The following is a 19935-nucleotide window of genomic DNA, read 5'->3' as shown; positions in this document are numbered from 1 at the left end:
TCTGCAGTGCTCGCGCCTCAAAAACACAAATACTGCTCGAGCTGCTTGGTCCCAGCTGTCGGCCGCACCTTGTGCAATTCTCTCGTTTATATTGAGTACATAGGTTGGCAATGGTGTGGGACCGTGATGTCAGGAAACCAGGAGGAAGCAAAAATAATATAGTTGTACATAATAAGGAGGCACTTGCGTACGTACGGCTATGGCCCTAGTGGGTCCCTACTGTCATCCGGTCAAAATAAAGTCATCTCCTGAATCCTCATGTTCATTGACCATGTTAGCAATGCTCGACGCCACGGCGAGCGCAACAACTCGAAGGACGACGGAGAGGGCCTCGCGGGCCCTACGGATGGTCTGATACAGCGCCTGCTGCTCATTCAGAAAGCCAGGATCATCGGACACCTATGAGCACCTTCGAGAGACTGAGACGGCATGAAACAGTAAGTCCGAGCTTGGGAGCTCTGGTTTATTTCACACCTGTATTAAGATACAAGTGTAATTTACTCGTCATCGGAAACAACGCGTAACATACAGGCGTAATGAAACCGAGGGCCCGACGTCTGTAAGTAAAACCAATGGGTTACCCGTGTAATTTGAGAGACCGGTGTATATTTTACTAGTCGAAATCGACCAACCAAGCGCTTCGCCCGAGACCATCTGCTTTTATTTACAAGCGTCTGTTTTACAAGCGGTTTTGGTTGGAAAATGACGATCCAATCACGGCCTAAGATGATGAGTTGCTCGGAAGATCATATGGCTTCACGTCTAACCTACCCGATTTGTCGTATAGGCTATGAATGAAACATAAGACGATGAACTTCTTAAGCACGGAAACAACAGAAGAGGATGATCTTCCTAACAAGCAAATCACTGGCATTAGATCGACATGCAAAACAATACGAAGCATTATTCTCAGGAGGCACTATGAACAGCTCATGATGCCGCATGCCACAACATTCCAAGCTCAACTTTGCAATCAAACACAAGGCCTGGCATTACATAGACAATATTCAGAACAAACTCTTAAAATATTTTACATAAGTCAACATTCATGTGACTATGCATCTCAGCAGAGTAAATATTTACTTCTGAACTGAAGACAGGAATAGGAAAAAACAATCGACGTTTCTCACAGCAAAGGGCGTCCCACTCAAAAATATCAAATGCATGTCTTCTGGCTAACATCAATGAGCAAAAATTGACAAGGTTTTCCAATTCCAATATATTAAACTAATGTCAACTTTGAAAAGCTTTTCCCATTCAAAATATGTAATGCCTATGATTGTGGAACGGCCAGGGTTTGTCAATAGTTTGTCATCTGATATTCCGGTGGCTCAAGGTGACGACGAATGATTAGAGAACCATTCGATGTATTGTGCATGATGTGAAGTATTATGGAGGACATGAACCATTTGAACATTTTTTGCAGTTGCACTAAAATCAAGCTGAGCATCCCTGTGGATTTCGTATTTATATGCTGCCAGAAAACAAAGACACATTAGCACACACATGAATATTGGCCTAGTGTCAACCCACCAATTGGTGGACTAACAAACTGAAAGTACGGTAAACAGATTACCATACCCAGATGCCCCATCATTGTTGCTTAGAGTGACATTGACAGACTTGGAGTCCTGTCCTGGCTTCTTGGTACTTGTTTGGGCACTTGTTTGCCCAGTGTTCCTCGGGCACTAGTTCATGAGACATAAACTCATCACAAGTAGAAGCCGGTAGAAGTAGAGAAAGATCGACATGGAGATGGAGCTACGTGGGGAGCTGCGGCAGTGGAGCAAGCCAGCTCCAAAAGGAAGATGGACTACCTGGGACGTCGGGCTGTAGCTAGAAGGGCGGTTGGCACGTGGCATCGGCTCATACCACGGTGACCTCCGATTGGGACGCACCGACTATGGATTTTCTCCCTCGCCGATGTCGACCGCGTCTACACAGAACATTGTTCCCTTCCCCCAGCTGCGGGATCAGGCCTGATATGTGACCAGCGGTGTGGCCACCGTCGTTCTATGCTTGTGAAGAGAGCAACCCAAGAAAGCAGGCTTGTAGCTTAGGCTCCTGCTAGTGTATATATAGTGGTTTTATTTTTCTCTCCATATCAACCATTTTATATTGCATACGTGTCATTGAAGAGTGAAATGATGGTTGCTTCTTCCGACTAACTTACTGTGTGATTTGACTGCTCCTTTAGTGGCCCCTACACGTACTCCCCCTACGTGTATGCAACAGTCACACGTACACATGGACGCAAAAACGCGTGCGACGCCCTAATGCATGCATGTCCGAGCACACGACGGAACACACACAGTCACGCTCAAGTGCTCAACCTACATGTGCATGCACACACATACTCAGCCAGGGTGAGCTAGCGACCGTATAAACACCGGAAATGTATATATTGAGCACAATGAGCGTATTATGAAGTTCACTGACCGTATTTTTACAAATATATAGTGACAGATAGTGTATTTATCTCGTTTGAAATTAAGCCATATTAACTGGAGAGGAGGTAGTATAGACTAGCATTACTTTGCTGTGTCCCGTCAACTTGTCGAACAAGGAGAAGCTTGCAGGACAGGAGAAGCTTGCGCGCGGTGGCTCGCAGGACAAGGAGAAACTTTTGACTAATGCAAGCCCTCCTTCGCTCAGGCGATGGACGTGCAAGAGTTAATTCGGTGTCAGATTGCCAGAAGCATACGCTGTACTAGTACTATTATTGTTGCACTTCTCGAAGAGGCGAAAAACCAAGCGCAAAGTTTACTAGTACTTGTACTACTACTATAGTCTATATAGGTATGTACTATACTAGTACTAGGAACCGGATGGAGGAGCGTCTGCACTCTTATTATATTTTTAAAATGTGATAAAGCAATCTTCAACACATTTGGTTATCTTCGAGGGTTCTCGCATGTGATAATGGAAGTTGATTGCATGGAACACTCGCCACAATTCTCGCTTAATTCTGGCTCATATTGTATTACAAATAGGAGCACTCGGTAATATTTCCTTGTTTTGTTATTCAGCATGTAAACAGGTCAGCAAACCTTGTGGCGCATCTTTGTGCGAACCGTGCTTGCTGCACTTTGAATGTGGCCGAGAGCTAGCTTGATGAAACACCTCGCTTCCTACTTCTTTTTTGTGGGGTACCTCGCTTCCTAGTGACCAGTGTCTTGGCTGATCGTCCTAAGAATGCTTATATATGAATAAAGCTCTCTCATTTACCCGCAAAAAAGATTAAGCCATATTAACCGGAAAGGAGGGAGTATGGACTAGCACTAATTGTTGGTGTGTCCCGTCAACTCGCAGAACGAGGAGAAGCTTGCAGGACAAGGTGAAGCTCGCTTATGCCTTTTGACTAATGCAACATACCCTCGCCCAGGCGGTGGACATGCATCAGTTCATTTGGTGTCAGATTGCCAGAGGCATACACTGTACTAGTACCGAACATGCGGAGTACCATCATTGTTCCACTTCACGAAGAGGCGAAGAGCCAAGCGCAAGGTTTAGAAGTACTACTACTAGAACCGCATGGTGGAGCCTCTGTACTCTTATTTTTTTATCTCTGATAAAGTACACATTTATTTCGGAGAAGGGCGGAAAACGGCAGCCCAACATGTAATGATGATATCGATCAACCATGCTCGAACATATCTTGGCCTCTGTGCGAGCCCGTCTGTGTGTTCTCGCTCCTCGTCTCTCTCAGACTAGCCACACTGGGAGTAACTTCAATAGTAACATGGAGTCCAACTCAGCAAATTTGCTTATGTGGCAATGAGTTAATGAGGAGAGAGGTAGTTACAATAACTTAGCTAGTTACTGTAACATCACATGTCCCAAAGCAATATGACTCTATAACCTAATAATTGAAGGTTTGCATGTTATCATACTTATGTTACTGCCCACTATGAAGGTAGTAATATAGTCTAGGGATATGTGTATGTTACTAGTGTATGTTACTCTCCATTGTTGCTAGTCTCAAGGAACGGTGGGTTGGCCATTTTGTCGTCAATTGAGATTAGTTTGCTCACACTCCGGTCCCACATGTCAGTGATATGCCAAGAGGAGGTGCGTTGACCGACTGGCCATATGCGTACTTGGTTTTGCACCTTCATACTACTCCTCCCTCCGTCACAGTTTACAAGGCGCGCTTCATTATGATGCATTTCTCTCAATGCATTTCCACCACCAGAGAGACTTTAGACGCGTTTGGTTTAATGCTCAATTAATTAGGGCATGGTAACTGCAATTTTCTCTCGATGTAGTACTACGGAGTGGAGTAAGTGCATGCATGTGTGTACCCGGGGTGGAAGCACTTCATGCATGTGTGTACGCATTATTTCCTCTAGTAATAGACGCTGTGCTATAACTACCAATGCTATTTTTCAGGCCGATCTCTAGTCGCCTTGGTCCCAGAGATTTTCTCTTTTTCTGAAGCACGCTCTATAAACAGTAATGGATGGAGTAGTATGAGCGGATTCAAAGAAGAGTGTATCGATGGTTGCTTCTTCCGAGCAACTTACAGTGGGAAAGGTGGGGCTTATGATTTGACTGCTCATTACTCACTATTAATGCGGCGCAACGACCGGTCTGAGTCTCCCATGCGGCTGTGCACTACCCCCTCGGTTCTTAAATATACTCCAGAGTATTTTTCTTTCTAGAGATTTCAACGAGTGACTACTCAAATATTTGTATTTTTAGAGATTCAAATGGACTACTACATACGGATGTATATAGAAATATTTTAGAGTGTAGATTCACACATTTTGCTCCGCATGTAGTCACTTGTTGAAATCTCTAGAAAGACAAATATTTAGCAACAGAGAGTGCACATACGAAACAAAATGAGTGAATCTACACTCTAAAATATGCCCATTGAAATTTGTAAAAATACGAATATTTAGGAACGAAGGAGTATAATTTTGTGCATGGCACATGGACCCGGATGCCGAAGAGGCTTTTGGCAATGCTATCAAGCTTTCAGCATTTGTTTACATAATTGACGTACTATACAAATAATTTTCCAGCGACGTGAAATTGTACAATGGTGTGAGCTTTCAGCTTTTGTTTCGTGTGTCCTGCCATCGATGCTCTTTCGAAAACAATAAAAACTAACTTCCTTGCTAATCAGAGCTAATATTTACATCACAACTAAGTTGTGAGAAGGTGTTAAATTAAAATTGATCCATGCTTTCATTGGCAGCAACGTCCCCCTAGCTCTGTCTAAATCAACAAGGCATGTTGGGAAAAAAGTAGTTGTCTGGAGCATGCAACATTCCGATCATTTTGTGCAGTTCCACTAAAATAGAGCTTATCGTCCCTGTTCCAAAGATAATAAGTGTGATTACGATAATAGAGGACTGATGATGAAACAATAAACACACAAATAGAAGTCGATCACCTTTGTTGTCTCTCTTACGACTAACTAGTTGGAGAAGATTAGGCTCGGAGTTGGACGAGGAGGATAGAGCAAAACCAATCCCCCTTTGTGCAGTCACACTAAAATGTAGAGACGTTGCCCGTGTGACATTTTGGTAGAACTGCACAAAACACTCTTAAGAAAAAAGTGATTTGTGCAGTTCACCAAAAGGTCGCAATAGTAACAAGGTGAAATGGATAGCCCTGTTTGCAAAAAAGAGGTAGAAAGGAAACAATTACTGGCCAATAACAGTTGATGACACATGCGATGACAAAAAAGAAGCATATTCCTTGTCCTAAGGAAGATAACAACACGGTTGTGTTTGTCTAAAACGGTGTGAGGACGAGATTGCAATATGGAAAGTACGCCGGACGAGCTATGTTTTGGGCAAAGAACTATGGAAAATCCACATGCAGCGACGTGGGAAGACGGGCAGTGGAGCAAGGCCGGAGGGGATACTTGGAGGTCGTCGGGATGTAACTAGGTGAGCGGTGGCGGGCGGAATCTGCCCATACTGCGACAACGAGCAGGTGGCGTAGGCCCTACCACGCCGGAGCTTGATCAGAGAGAACGGCATGTACCACAGATCGGGACGTGCTGCCTCGGCGTCGTCGAATGGAGAAATGATGCACGTCCTCCCTTTCCGCCGGCGGGATGCGGCCGGATCAGTAACCAACGGTGAGAGAGAGAGAGAGGCCACCGCAGCCTTGTGTGAGATACTCTGAAGAGAGACAAACCAAGCAGGCAGGCTCCATTGTATATAGTGGAGCGGACTACCTTTTTCTCCATAAAAACGTTTTATATTCTGTGTATGTGCCATTGAGCGATATAACTTTATTTAAAAATAACACGCCAACGCATCAAGTCGAACTTTGTTTCGTGCACGCGTGGTACACGACCTCAGTAGGTAAACAACCGCTACACGCGTTCAAATTAGCACATGGGCTGCCATTTCGTATAGAAATGAGCTCCACCGTGTACCCGTGCGGGTGTGGCTGGGCACGAAGCATGAGTACATGCACGGTGCACCTATTCTCTTCTTGTATACGTACACCACCTACGTGGGATTGTGTGAGAGAGATACAAATATAGAGAGATAGTATAGTGTGTGGGTTCATGAGAATTTTTTTGGGGGGTGGGGGGTGGGGTCAATCAAAAAATGTAACATATGCAATGTGTGTGAAATAGAGTCCTGGATATATCATATATATAGAGGGGGCGATCCACGAGAAGAGAGTGGAGGTATCATCGGCTTGAGGTGTCCATAGAATCGAAGAGAGGGATGATGTGTGTGTGTGCGCGCGCGCGATCGATAAAGAGTGCCATCGAATTTGTGTGTGCCCACGTCAAAGATATAGAGTGGCTGGCCTACTGGAACGTGAGAGGGGATATGTGCAGTTTGTCTCTGTGGCATGGATACCTACCTACAGCGCTCGACTATCGGTGTGTGGTAGGGGAGAGGGAGGCCTAATTAACTATAGAGGTACAATGGCTGGTATATGTGTGGAGGAGGAGAGAGGCCTACCTCATGTATTAAGGAAGATCGATCTACCTCATGTATTAAGGGAGATCGATCGACATCCATGCATATGTGTAGGAGAGGAATAAGGTTGGGAGAGAGACAGAGCCAGAGTGTTGGAGGGGGTGGTAGTGGAGTTGCTTCTAACAAATGGTGGGATAGGCTTGCTAGAAAACTGGAGGGCACGCCTGCAATATCAATAAGAGAGGGGATGGCTTCCTGTCTGTGCACGTGCGTGTGAGAGACGGGTCAGGAGGCATGCACGAATGATGAGGGGGTGATATGGCTGTGGTAAGCAGACATAACTACATAGGAAGATCAATCGTCCTTTGTCAGAGAAAGGAGAGACATAACTTGTGAGGTACGTCGATCGATGGGGGGGAATAGTTAAAGTCGACCTAGGTATATGTTGGGAGATCGATCGGTATACATGCATGTGTGTGTTAGAAGCAAATGAGGCATGGGGAGAAGGATAGAGAGAGAGGGATGCATCTAGGAGGTGGTGCAAGAGTCATACTATATCGAGGGGGGTGGAGTGTGTGAGTTTGAGATCAATGAAAAGAGAGGTGGGAGTGAGGCATGGACGGTGATAAGAGAAGAGGGGAAGCTTGTGTTTTGTGCTAGGCACACCTGGCTAGAGAGGCATATCGATCGATGTGTGCCGTAAAGAAGGAGTTGGGGGCCTACACACACCATGGGCGAACAACCTAAAGTGAAAAGACGAATTTGCGCGATGGAGCTAGAGAATGCTAAGGGAGGGTGAGAGGGATGCGGGCATGTGCATGCACGAGAGAAAGTTAGCGCTAGCTAGCTACAAAGATAAGAGGATTGTGTGGGTGTAAAAGACGAATAGAGATCATACTTCATTATAAAAAGCGAATTCGGATATTTGAAGAATTTATCATAGTGTTTTAAAAAGACGCATGTGTGAATATATATATAACGGTGATACACATGGTGTGGTTATGAACATGTTATACTACATATAATATATTTTATCTCTACTCTTATAAAAAAATGGAGTTGTTGATGATGGTGGGCCTGCCATCCTGCAATATAGGCCGTCCGATTTATATCTGACGGATAGGAAGGAAACTATGGCAATTTTGAAAAAACATACCCACACCCCTCTCCATATTTGCAAATTAGGCCTCCCCTTGATCATGTTGATGTTCTGTGGAACGCATGGGCATCTTGCTAGTACTACGTATAATATATAGAACATTGATCATAATTTGGGCTAATGTGTGGCTTTTGCAGCTCAGATCTAAATACTTGTCATAATGTAGGGGGCGGGGCACTATACTATGTGTGATAAACACGGTGTACACATATGGAACATGGTTTAGATTATGAATATATAGTTAGTACATCAAATGTACTATTATTTGGAATCAACATCAAGTGTATTCAAAAAATAGAATTCGAGTTCATGTAGTACACATAGTTCATATCTATCTCTATAGTAATCATGTGGTGTGTTATTAAGGTAATACACGAATGATGGTTGAAGTTGGCAACAATCATGATTGTAGATTCTTATTGAAATAGAGAAACAAATTCAAATTCAGTTCGAATTGCAGCGGTAGTATAGACATTTGGAATGCACTAAAATGTTGGTATGAGTAGGTTACATGCATTATACAGCAAGCAAAAAAATTTAATTGGACATAACATGGATTCATACTCCCTCCTTCCATCTATATATGGTGTAATGCGTTTTTTAAGACCGGCTTTGACTATTGACAAGATTAATAGTACATGACAAGCACAATATGAAAATTATATCATTGAAAGAACCTTTCACAGGCGAATTTAATGGTGTGCTTTGTGTAAGTTGCATGTCATATATTATTGCTCTAATATTTGGTCAAAGTTAGCATCGAAAAACGCATTAGGCCCTATATAGATGGAAGGAGAGAGTAGCTTTGAATAGCATTTTTATAGTAAAACGGGGCAAGACTCTCTCTTTGTGTGGTGTGAATATTTTTATTTTTTTCGTCTTCTTTTTGGTTGAGGGAAGTGCGAATTGATTTGGTACGTACAAGTACAATATTACACGTTAGGCTTGTCCCTAAAATTCAACCCGTGCCTTGTTATATCCCGAAAATTCAGATATCGTGCTCCCAAAACTGGCACCTTCACAACCCACACCTTGCTATCCTGAAATTACAACGCACATGAAAACTCCCTCCAGCTGCCAAATCCTGACACGCGAAATCCCCCTTCTAACCCTGAGCCGAAAGGGCCACTAGTTCAAATCAGTGGGGGGTACTTTCGTAACACACCCTACATTTTGGACAAGCGCGTTCCTAAGTCATGGTTCACCCCCTCCCATCGCCTCCTTTTTGCCATTCGAAATCCCAAGCCTCCATAACCTCTCCGCTTGAGCCATGAAACCTCACCCTCCTCCGTCCGCCACCTCACCGCTGCCCAGTCGGAGCCACTTCCCCGACGACTACGTCCACCGCAATAGCTCGACGTCCCTCATCCACCTCCCCGGATGAGGATCCGTCGTCCATCTCGTCGTCTTGCCAGTTCAGCCGCCCCGTCCTCCACCTCCAAGGAGCTGCTCCAACGATCGCCTCGTCTATCGCGGCTGCTCCATCCCCACAGCGCCGCCTTAACCTGCTCCACCGGAACCGCAACATCCTCACCGACTCCTCGGACGAAGCCGAGTCCTACTCGACGCCACCAAAGAGGTTGTACACTCATCGCATCGCACCTTCTCCTTAGCTCGACCTTCCAGCGCCGACGGTGCTCCATCCCGCACCCCCACGGAGCGGCTACCTTGAAGCCGGTGCCGCGGGCGACATCTCCACGGCGGCTCTCCCCCAGTGCGAGGCCCCTTTGGCAGCGGCGTCCATACCAGCCGGATCTGCTGCTGCTGCTCCGGCTCTCGCTCGCTCGCGCTGCTGCTGCTGCTCTCCCCCTCACTCGTGCTGTTGCTCTACTCCGATTTAGCTACACTTTAGTCGACTGAAGCGACTTTTTGGTCAGTCGATTTTCAACTGGGACGGGGGCTCACCGGAGTTAAGGAAGAACCACCCGCAACGGGGACGGGGGCTCGCCGGAGAGGTACCCCACTATCTATCTTAGGGTTCAGGGTGGGGGCGGGGGGCCTATAGGGATGGCCAGGGCGGCGGCGGACCGGCGCTGGGGAGTTGTTTCGGGGCGGTGAGGCGGCGCTGGGGCCGGCGGTGAGGCCGGTGCTGGCTGCCGGCTCAGGGGGTGCAGGTTGAAGATGAACCGCAGGCCCTCCCTAAAGTACATGTCAAGTGCCTCTCTACTACCATTGCTTTCAGTTTCGATAGTAACATTCAGATTCCATAGTAAATTTCAGTTTCGAAAGTTAAGTTCAGAGTCAACAGTTTTTTCCTCATCTATTGTAGTCAGGTGGTTTTTGATGATGTAAATATTACATCTATTTTACATCATTTATTGGAGATGCTATTAGAATCCCACTTAAGATTGACGATGTCTATCTTGTGCTGCTTCAGCCTTGACGTCTTACGGCTCACCGACGCTGCTCCAACGACAGGACGATCCATCACAACAGAGCAGTGCCCTGGACACCGTCTACAGATTCCTCAGATCTTCCTCCACACCTCCGACAGCCACCTCTGCCTCAACTGCTTCAGCGACCAACCCAAGGATGTTGAGGTCGACACGGCTACGGAAAAGAGGTTGTACACTTGTTGCATCACTTATTACTATACATTCATGTCGATCCATTAGGGCTATTTTGGTTCGACAGAAAAACATAGCAATAGGGAATTTTCCAATGGCACTCTACTATTCAATTATTCATGCATTTTGTTGAAAGGAATGAAGAAAAACATCCACCTGGACCTACTTTTCAAAATCCTATGCATGAAAACAAGGCCAAGTGCATTAGTGGCAGAATAACATTCTAACTATACACGCTTTCATATGTTTCACTTTATTTTGGCCATGTTTCTTTGCATTCCTCTGCTCTTCCAATTCCTGTAAACCAAACACTCAAGTTGACAGAAATCCTGTGTTTACAAATGCTCTATTTACCATGTGCATTCCTATCCTGTTCCGGTGTTTTTCCTATCCCTGCATTTTTAGAATCATGCAAGCCAAATGAGCCCTTGCAGAATTACTTCAGTTACAGGTAGGTGTCGAAGGGAACTTTGTGTGGTTTGTCCTGCTCCCGCCGCGACATCGTCCACCTCAACGTAGCTGCTCCATCGACAGAAACATCCACCAAACCAGACATCATGACTCCTGACCGTCTTTCGCCGCCTCATATCTCCTTCCCTACCGCCGGCACCCACCGCAACGGCATCACCATCATCGACTCAGCAGATGAACCTGAGGAGTACACGGGTCCACAAGAGAGGTTGCACTCTTTTGTTTCTGCTTATGTTATGCATTGCTTAAAATTACCTGCTACTTTATCGTCCTGTTCACCTCTTGGACTCCAAGTCAGGTCCAAATTAATATTCAAACTTGAGTTCTAAATTAGTTGTGGGGCACATATCGAGGAAGCAATGAATAGTATCTCTGTCTAATATCTGGTTCACCTAGGGTATGCCTATGTTGTTCATCTTGGGTCGGAAACAAATAGTAAAGCAATCAGCATCTGTCTTTTTATTAAATTAAAGCAATCATCAGCCTGCTATCATTATTTTTGGATCCATCCACTGGTTGTTACCATCACTCTAAGTTTTTGCATGCTCTCCATACATAATCTCACCATATTTTTTCGTATGCATGTCAGATATTGTACACAGTCATGCTGAACATGTAGAGAAAAAGAGAAGAGTTTTGCGCAGCAATACAATGTCATGCAGACATCGCTCCATGGTGGGTTCAATGGAAAACCCTCCCCACTCCTCTCCAGATTGTAATCCAGAGGAAGATATCTGTTCTGAGGAAGATTCAGACGCCCGCTGACCACTCCTATTTACCCCCCAAGGTGTTTGCTCTACCTTGGCATGATGATGTTAGTCATATCATGCATATGCTGCCTTCCAGTGCCTACTTTTGACATCATATATGTCATCCGCCTAGTTTAGACATGTTCTGTAATGCCACCTGTTTAGTTTCTATATCATATATGAGAATTATGCTGTAACATCCCAAAATTCTAAATTTTGGAATGTTATAAACACATAGCTAGATTGTTTGATTGTTTGATTGATTGCGTGAATTGAGTGAAATTTGAATTCTTTTTGAAAGTTAATGAGAGGGAATAAAAGGACTTTCCCAAACTTTCATATTGGTTTTCTGATCTTCGTGAATTCAAATTCTTTTCAACACAAAACCCCGGAGAGAAGATGACATGACTTCTTCCATTTATTTAAATGACAAGGGGTGTTGAAAATATTTGAATTTCATTTGAAAATATTTCCAATTCAGAAACTTTAAGCAACTCAATGATTTTCACGAGAGAAGATAAAATGACTTCTTCAAATTATATGAAATATGAGTTGGGAGTTTCAAAGAATTAAATTCAACGTTCTTTGAATTTATTTTATTTTCAATTTGGAATATTAGATCATCATGCATATCTTATTTTCTTGCTTTTTGGTCGATCCTAGAAATTTCACGCAGCTCAAGGACCTTTGGAGAGAGTTGGAGATTTCGTTATTTTCCTATTTGAGAGTTTTCTCGAATTGGAAAAGAGGATCATTTGATTTATTTATTTCATCTTCAATTATTTTTTTTATCAAAAAAATATGAGAGAGGGAATAATATGACTTTCCCAAATTTAGGAAAAAAATTAAGATTTAATAAATAGATCAATTTTGTTTTTCCGGAGTTTATTTGCATTTTATTTGGATAGGGAAAAATGCGCGTTTTTGAAAAATTTTATTTTAAGTCCGGAGAAAAGTTCATTTTGTTCGGCTCATTTTTAGGAGTCGGGGAAAATTTACTTTTAGAATTTTGGAGCCCGTTTAGTTTTCTTTTTCGTTTTTTGTCTGCGCGCGAAATCTGTTTATAAAAAAAAATTGAGCAGCGCCTTGGGCCAAAGGCCCAAGCCAAGCCACCTACCGCTGCGCTCCCAGGCGCCAGGCGCCGAGCCAGGAGCCGGCCGGCCGCCGCCGCCTCTTGCTAGGACCGAATCCTTTTAGGATTCTAGGGCGCCCCCTTGTCCCCTTTTCCTTATTTCGTTTTCTTTAGTCCTACTCCGTTTATTTTCTAGATCTTTCCTACTCTTATTTTAATTCCTTGCCCTCTATCCCAAGTTTTGTCACCCCTCCCCAATATAAATACCCCAACACCCCCACTCTCCCCACACAAAATTCCAAGCCCCTCTCTCCTCTCCAAGCCGCGCCCCACCCCGCGCCTCTCACCCGCCGCCGCCGCACCTCGCCGCGCCGCTGCCGCCCTGCGTCACCGCCGCTGCCGCACCTTGCCACGCCGCCTCACCCGCGCCGCCGCCCTTGTGCATCGCCGCCGCGCCCAACGCCGCTCACCCACCGCCGCCATACACCGCCGCCGCCGCCATGCATCACCGCGCCGCCGCCGCCCTGCGTCAACGCCGCCGTCGCCGCCGTTCGCCGGAGGTACCGCGCCGCGTCTCTTCTTTCCCTCGGTTCGGTTTTTCCTATAAATCGTTCCGATTCTTTTCTTCTCCACCGATTCGTTTTTATTTCCGGTTCTTCGCTAAACCGTTCCGGTTTTCTAGATCGGCTTTCGTTTCGGTTTTCTTCTCCGAAACCCTAGATCGGATTCGTTTTCTTTTCCGATTTGGTTGCCTTGGACCGTTCGCCGGACCGTTCGTCCTAACGAACGTGATCACCGGATTCTTCTAGGTTAACGGACGTCCGTTCGTTTAACCGTTCTTCTTTTTCTTCTCGTCGGATTTATTCCGCGATCGCGATCTCATATCCGATCTTCGTTCTAGTTTATCTTCTCGCTTGTTTATCGGAATCAGGTGATTCAAGCGCCTGGAGTTTCGTCTCGAAACCGCCGTTCCGTCTAATCAACTTGAACAAGTTTTTGCTACAGTAAAATTTGACCTAGTTTCAACTTGCTAGAACCGAGTTGTTTTCTGCCGCCGTTTGTTTTCCGTTTCTTTGTTCGGTTCGTTCTTTCTTTGTAACCGGAGTTCTTAAGTTGAACTATCTGGTTCGATCTCTTGTTCGAGTTTTACTTGTGCATTAGATGAGTACTTATTGTGTGGTTACTATTGTTTGCTTACGATAGATTGACCAGAGTGCGACGAGTAGATCTATCATGAGTTTTGAGTGCGAATCTTCTTCATCTACATTGCAGGCAAGTTCACACTTTGATCATACCTTTTCTACAACCCAGTTTTATTGCATTAGGTCAATCCTCTCACATTGCATGATTAGGATCTAATTAAATTGTGGGATGGGAAGTAGATGAGGTAGTACCTATTACCTGTATTATTATGAAACCCTTGGGAGTTACTTCTACGTTTGCTTATTATGCCATGCTATGCTAGTAGACGTGGATTGGGTGAGTGATATCCATGACAGATGTGAGTTTATTAATTTTAATGGTTTATCTAAGGTGGCAACTTAAACACACATCTGGGTGGATTGAGGCACCTGATGTCTATCAGGACTTGCCTGTTTTTTTTCGGACCGCCACCCAGGCTCAAAGGGATCATAAGATCTTTCATGCTAGAAACTTCCGTGTGCAGCCACAAGCCATTATGGGCTCTGGCATAGTTGACTAAGTTGTGCGAACTCTTACGGGATGGACTAGCAGATGTAGGGGTTGTAGGTGGTACGGTCTACCCCACATGTAAGGTGCTAGCGCTTCTGAAAGACTGTGTCTCGGTCATCCGTCTTCTCAAACACCTTGTAGTGCGAGAAAACAAACGGAGGCGACCGAGTCTTGTGGGGAAAAGTGCGCAAACCTCTGCAGAGTAACAAACTAATCATGATTAGCCGTGTCCCCGGTTATGGACAACTTGAGTATCTAGTTCTTGAATATCATTGTGAATCTCAACATGTTACTTCTAATTAATGTTGTTGGGTTTTAATTACTTTTAATTGGGATTGAGAATGCTGTCAACCATTCTCAATGTTTCACAACCACCATGATAGTTAAATAAATTTATTCCTTTGTAGTAGGGAAAAATTGGCTTTACGCGAAAACCTTATAACCATAGAGCTTTTCCACCAGCCAAATATGCATATAGTGATAGCCATTGTTCATCATTCTCTATGGTGTGAATTTGCCAGTACATTCAATGTACTGACCCGTTTCGGGCTGCAACGTCTCATGTTGCAGGTTTCTTACGACGAGTAAGTGTTACGTTAGGGTTACGATTTCTACACTCAACTTTGCCGTTGGTGTTGATGGGAATCCACAACCTTGTTGCTTCCGCTATATGGATTGAGGTAATAGTATTTACGTTACTTTATACATGTGATTTACCTCTGTTATAAATCCTTCGAGTACTGTGTGTGTCAGCATACTGATCCAGGGATGACACATAAGCACAGAGACTTGATCCATTCGGGTCGGGTCGCTACAAGATGGTATCAGAGCACATGTTGACTGTAGGACGTGACCCTAGAAATTGGCAAGCCCATAGCAAAGATTTTTCTCTACAACTTTCCCTTTCAAAAAGATCTTTTACCTCTCTTCTCTTCTGAGCTTATTCAAAAATTCTCTTTAGTGAGACCATACCCCTTTCCCCTTTTGACCACTCGAGGATTCGACTGATGAGACCACTCCAAGAAGTACAAGATATCGGACAACTGAGACCACTATGGAATGAAGGAGATTTTACCATACATTATGATAATGGAAACTACAACGGTTGAAGACCGAAGACAAGTAGAATTTGAAGGCTCTGAAGAATTCCCAGATTTGTATGACCTAGGAAGGCTACCCTTATGGAACTTGGCAGATTATGGAAGTTGTCAATACCCGAGATCAAGGTGTATCGGAGAAAGACTGAAACAAGGAGTACGAGAACTCGAAGAAAATCCTAAGGCAGGGGATATCAACTATGGAAGATAGCTCATGGCAATGACAAGGGCAGAAACACGGTTATCCGTGATGTCATCACCCGCTAATGCTATTGTCACCGTGCTGAGTTAAGGATGCAAGTCTTCAGAATGGATTTGATGGAAGAAGGCTGACGGAGCACCTATCATAAGATGAAGTTTTAACCCTAGCTGGTGTATCACCAGGATCTGGAGTAGTACATCAAGAAGTTTAAAATGGAGCTCCAGGAAGTCGTATTAGACAAGGAAGTATTTCATGAGGAACTCGGGATCCTGAAGATGAGAGTAGCCAAGCTGGAAGAGCTACAACCTCGAGATACCGGAGAATTGTCAAGAACTGAAGGACAGTATGACCATGGCTCATGCCAAGGATGTTGAAACCCAGAAGTTTGAAATGCAACTCCAGAATATTAAAGGATGTCACGAGAGACTTCGCGACAACAGAGTTGATCTGGCAAAAGAACTTGAGAAGGACAAGCATGATTGGAAGAAGCCATTGGAGGCATGAACAAGACTTGAAGAGTTTGGCGACGTTGACCTTTAGAAGACCAAACCCCTGTTATATACCTGCGTTAGATGCGACTTTTGTGAGCTGTCATTTGTTTGATGTTTTCTCGACAGCCACACCAAAAAAATCTGTCTTTTCAAAACTGTTGCTTGCATTGTGTGCATCCCTCTCTTGATCTCTCTTATCTCACCCCAAAACCCTTGGACCCAATAGAGGATGAATGAAGATGAGCTTGTATTTTCTGGACCGATGAGTCAATTGGAGACGGACCGATGGATTCAGAACATGGAGGATCATATGGAGAACAATCCTATAGTCGAAAAGGATATGGCCCAGCATGCTCTTCAATGCTTTGAAAGAGGTGCTGCTACTTGGTGGAGGATGTACCAAACCATCAATGGATGGCAAGGAGTAACCACTTGGAAAGAATTTAAGTTGACTTTGCTAAAGTCACAGTTTGTGTCCCAGAAGTTGAAGCCTTATGGAAAGGATATGAAGAAACATTGTGCATGCAAGATTTGTGGAGAAATCAGACACACCCATAAAGAACACGAGGATGAATGCCCTAATTGTGAAGGAAGTCACCCAGCTGAAGAATGCCCAACTAGACAGATCACTTGTTTCTTGTGTGAAGGGACTACCCACTACCCTGCACAGTGTCACATTTACCCCTTGGTACAAAGAACCATCCAGCAGAAGGAAGAAGCAATGAAAGGAGCCCTAATGGAAAATTTAGAAGAACCTGCGATGAAGGAAGAGGTGGAGGACACACCGAAAGAGGAACCAATTAAACCTTGCACCAAGTCTTGCTATTCATGTGGAGAAGAAGGACACGTATCTCAAAACTGTATGAAGGGGGATCTAGTAGAATTCCCGACAGAGGAAGTAGAATATGACCCACAGGAAATAGAAGCCATGATTGGAATGGAAAGGTCCAGGAAAAGAAACCGATTGGAGCCCAGAAGGAACCTGAGTCATGTCATCTGTTACAAATGCAAGGAGTCAGGGCACTACCTCAGCAATTGCCCACAAATGGAGCCAAGGACCCAAGTAGGCTATATAATCACAAGGAAACCTCGAAACTTGCCCGAAGTAATATGTTTCCGTTGTAATGGAGCAGGGCACTTTGCCAGAGGTTGTCCGAAGGAGAAGGAGACTTGTGATAAATAGTTGAGTTTGTAACAGAAGTAATATAGTAGTGGTAGTGAGAACATTTTCTTTTATATAGAGGTATTGAGTTGAGGCATGTAATGGAAAAACAGGAGATTGTAATGATTTGAGAATTAATAAAGTTAGCCTCGTTGGTACTGATATGGATTTTATGAGTTGCTACTCTATGAAGGAGGATTTTGACCATTTTTGAGGATAAGAGAAATATGGTCTATGGAAGATTTGTGCATTTTAAGGGTGGTAGTACCCTGTAAGAACCTTTGACCCCCAGAAAGGATAAAGATACTCCACTGCGTGGATTTTGGACAAAATGAATACGAGTTTTGTCTCGATATGTGTGATGCCCCAAGAATATGTGGGATGAAGTTGGAGACCGACAGTTGTTTGGACCAAAGGAGTCAGAACAGAATGTTAAGTTTATTCGAGATAGACTGAAGGTAGCTTAGTCCAGGCAGAAGAGTTATGTAGACTCACAAACTCAAGGAGGTAGTCTATGAAATTGGAGATAGAGCATGTCTTCGTGTGACCCCTCTGCGAGGAGTTAAACGGATGGGAGTTAAGGGACAGTTAGCCCCGAGATTTGTAGGACCATACCGAGTTTTGGAGCGTATGAGAGAAGTGGCCTACAAGTTGAGTTACCCGAAGGACTGTCAGGAGTTCAAGATGTGTTTCACGGTTCCCAGTTGAAGAAGTGCCATGCAGAGATGGCCAATATTCCCTTGTAAGGACGCTTGACCCTGGAAAGGATAATGATGTGGAATATGGACTCCATAAGTATGTTTTTTATCTCGGTATGAGGGATATTCCATGAGGATGAAGAAATAAATTACTAATGGATATAAAGGAGGTATGATGTTGGAAATATGGATCAATGGAAAACTCCATGATGAGTCTGAGTAAACATGTCCTAGTTTGGTGCAAATAGAAGGAAGGAAGACACTACAATTGGATGGAATTAAGAATACTTAGAAGTTGGAAGTTGAAATAATGATCAGTTGCCCGATGATAAGCTCAAGGACTGCAAGTGATGAGATGGGCCATAACCCACAGGCCCTAGAACCTGCCAAGAAGCAAGCACATTCTTGCTGAAGGAAAAACCCTGGAAGTGGATATACCTTTGTCGATAGACGATTTTATAGGAGTAACGCAAACCTGAGAGTTGTGAAGGAACGATAGATGTTTGTCTGGCTTGCAGAATCCATGGATTATCCGAACTTGGTTCATCGACGAGAGAAATTCTGCAATGCTTGTGAGGATGACCGAGTGTTAGAATGCGAGATTCGCTAAACTGTATACAAGGTAATGATTTGGGTGCGGGATGGATTGATCACCATACCGACTTAGTCTTATTATTCGCCTTGCTATATGGAATGGTAAATCTGAGTGACTTACCTATAGTAGAGAGACGACGATATTAAACCTTGTTAAACCTTAGAATGGTATACGTAATTTTTCCCTTGTACATGGCAGCTTTTGCCAACCGTAGGTTATACGGTGAGGATCAACCCAGACCCATTTCCTGCAGAAGAAACCATAAATTGTTGACCACCATGAGATATCGATAGTTGTTTAGTTTTGGCGCCAGACCCGTCAGCTAAGAAGACCCAGTCTCGGAAGAACCTTACCTAGATGAAAGACAGAAGAATTGAGGAAAAGGTTATGCCACTACCGGAAGAGCTCGGAGAAGGAATTTTCTCGAGGATCTGAGAAGACCGACGCTGTCAAGAATATGGATGGAGTATATGAGTATTGATGGAACAGTAACGATGTTTCTAAGGGTGGTAGCACCCCAGACCCCGGAGACGATTGATGGATTTTTTTTGGAGACCCCCAAACCCTAACCTATTTCTTTCTAGCCTCTCCGAATCTCGAGGACGAGATTCCTTTTAAGGGTGGTAGGTTTGTAACATCCCAAAATTCTAAATTTTGGAATGTTATAAACACATAGATAGATTGATTGATTGTTTGATTGATTGCGTGAATTGAGTGAAATTCGAATTCTTTTTGAAAGTTAAATGAGAGGGAATAAAAGGACTTTCCCAAACTTTCATATTGGTTTTCTGATCTTCGTGAATTCAAATTCTTTTCAACACAAAACCCCGGAGAGAAGATGACATGACTTCTTCCATTTATTTAAATGACAAGGGGTGTTGAAAATATTTGAATTTCATTTGAAAATATTTCCAATTCAGAAACTTTAAGCAACTCAATGATTTTCACGAGAGAAGATAAAATGACTTCTTCAAATTATATGAAATATGAGTTGGGAGTTTCAAAGAATTAAATTCAAAGTTCTTTGAATTTATTTTATTTTCAATTTGGAATATTAGATCATCATGCATATCTT

The sequence above is a fragment of the Triticum urartu genome, chromosome 7 (genome assembly GCF_003073215.2).
Source record: "Triticum urartu cultivar G1812 chromosome 7, Tu2.1, whole genome shotgun sequence".
In the NCBI taxonomy this organism is placed as follows: Eukaryota; Viridiplantae; Streptophyta; class Magnoliopsida; order Poales; family Poaceae; genus Triticum; species Triticum urartu.
Note: the sequence above shows the minus strand (reverse complement) of the source record.